This window comes from Schistocerca gregaria, chromosome 3, assembly GCF_023897955.1.
Source record: "Schistocerca gregaria isolate iqSchGreg1 chromosome 3, iqSchGreg1.2, whole genome shotgun sequence".
Lineage (NCBI taxonomy): Eukaryota > Metazoa > Arthropoda > Insecta > Orthoptera > Acrididae > Schistocerca > Schistocerca gregaria.
Genome location: NC_064922.1, coordinates 457,893,736 through 457,896,113, shown reverse-complemented (window position 1 = coordinate 457,896,113; position 2,378 = coordinate 457,893,736). Strand labels below are relative to the sequence as shown.

The 2,378-nt window shown below is 41.5% G+C and overlaps 1 pseudogene; it reads left to right on the top strand.

Annotated features, from left to right (window-relative positions):
* Nucleotides 1-595: 595 nt before the first annotated feature.
* LOC126357295 (5S ribosomal RNA) lies at nt 596-713 on the top strand (annotated as a pseudogene).
* Nucleotides 714-2,378: the final 1,665 nt, after the last annotated feature.

Below are 2,378 nucleotides of genomic sequence, written 5' to 3'. Positions count from 1 at the left end.
GAGAAGGGGGAAGATGACACGGACAGAGAGAGGAGGAAGGAGTTATGGACTAACAGAATTGGAATACATACAAACCGGGGCAAAGCTAGTTAAAGGATTACTTAGAAACCGCCATAGTACTAACAACCAGAGCTTTAGGATTTTAGCAAAGAACACTCGCTCTGCCGAGCGAGCTACCCTTGTGGTCTTGGGCATATTGTCACGGTTCGCGCGGCTCCTCCCGTCGGACGCTAGAGTCCTCCCTCGGACATGAGTGGGTGTGTTGTCCTTAGCATTAGTTACTTTAAGTTAGATTCAGTAGTGCGTAAGCCTAGGGACCGATGACTTCAGCGGTTTGGTCCCATAGTCCTTACTACAAAGTACCATTTTTACTCTCGCTCTGTGATGTCAAATCCGTAAAATATAGATATACAAATTATAATTGGACAAGTAGACGGTTGTGTGAATTATCCTATTACTGAGGAGTGAGACTTGAAGTGAGACACGCATTTTTCATTAACAAGTGTTTATTATAAGAATTATGTCTATGTGACTTTAGAACAGCAACGTCTTGAGGAGCAGGGAAGATTAATAACGATTTAGTCATACATTTCTGGGCAACGGCCTTGCCGCAGTGGATACACCGTTTCTCGTGAGATCAACGAAGTTAAGCGCTGTCGGGCGTGGCCGGCACTTGGATGGGTGACCATCCAGGACGCCATGCGCTTTTGCCAATTTTCGGGGTGCACTGAGCCTGGTAATGCTAATTGACGAGCTACTCGACCGAATAGTAGCGGTTTCGGTCAAGAATACCATCATAACGACAGGGAGGGCGGTGTGCTGACCATATGCCCCTCCTACCCGCATACTCAACTGAGGATGACAAGGCGGTCGGATGGTCCCGATGGGCCACTTGTGGCCTGAAGACGGAGTGCATACAAGTCTGGGATCATATGAATAGACGATCCACAGGTGGGTAACAAGGCGCCATAACGACACGGTCCTATGAGACAATGAGCTCGTACGCAGTCAAATCCGAATACTGAGAAGTGGTGTCTGTGGGAGCAGCTAACAGAAGTTCAGCGATTACGTGGCTCAAGTAGAGGTATGTAGAAATTCTATTTGGTACTCATATTACTCAAAGCAAAGCTTGATGTATTAGATAGAGAGCAAAAACAACTGTTGACGTTAACTGGGGAACAGATCACAGTAGTAAAAGCCACATTAACAAGTTTCAATCAGTCAGTAAACTCTACAGTAGGAAATATACAGTTTATAACGCAAGCAATGAAAATTCTCAGTGAAGACATAATTCATTTCGAAAAGAGCACTAACGGAAGACTACAAAGAGATGTTATATTAATAATCATTAATGGACTACTAATACAGATGACATTTATTTTGAATGAGCTAGAAAGGGTATTTGACTTGCTGTTTATGACAATTATAAATGCACAAAAGAGCTATTTGGAACCGCATATAAATAATCCTCTGAGAATAGTCAAATACCTGGAACTGATAACAGATGACATTAAACGTAAGACATGCCCAATAGCACTTGCAGGGGACATGGTTGTCAGTTGCTTAAAGTAATAGACTTTGGCTTATTCATTGTTGGCTATATTTTAAGTTATGTTAAATACTCCCTTGGCAGACAGTGTAGGCTTCGAATTTGTCCGTTGAACATGTGATAAGACAGTTCGATGATTTAAAGGCAGCAGGGCATCACCTGGACGACTTGGAGAACGGAATCTTGTATCAGCAAAGGACTGTTTTTAGTGGTTTTCCACTAATCATTATACCCATTTGGAGTTACATAGGGTCAAGTGTAGCAATTTTGATTTTGTGTATTTATCGAAATTGTGTATTGTAGAGATTTTTTTCAGTTATTGTGTAGAACTGTGAGTAATGATTGCTGCAGACACTTAAAATATTGACCATGTAACAAGCTGTTTTCAAATGGTTCAAATGGCTCTGAGCACTATGGGGAGGTCATCAGTCCTCTACAGGACTTAGAACTACTGATGCCTAACTAACTTAAGGACATCACATACATCCATGACCGAGGCAGGATTCGGACCTACGACCGTACAACCTGCTTTGAGGTATTTCGGAGACAATGAGTAAACTGTATTTGAAAACTGTCCATTGATATATTGCAATTGAGAGGCCGAGAGTGCGTATGGTACAAGTGTTATTGCACTGGAAAATGATTTAAATGTGTATTTAGGAAGCTAAAGCATGAACCTCTTTTGAGTAAAAGAACTACAAGGGATTTCCTGGACAGTAAGAAGAAACTGTACTAAGCGAGGAATGCAAGTAATTTTAATATATTATTTAAAAAATGATGCAGAGGTGCTACAATCTCTAAACATACCTACCCCTACACAGATACTAAA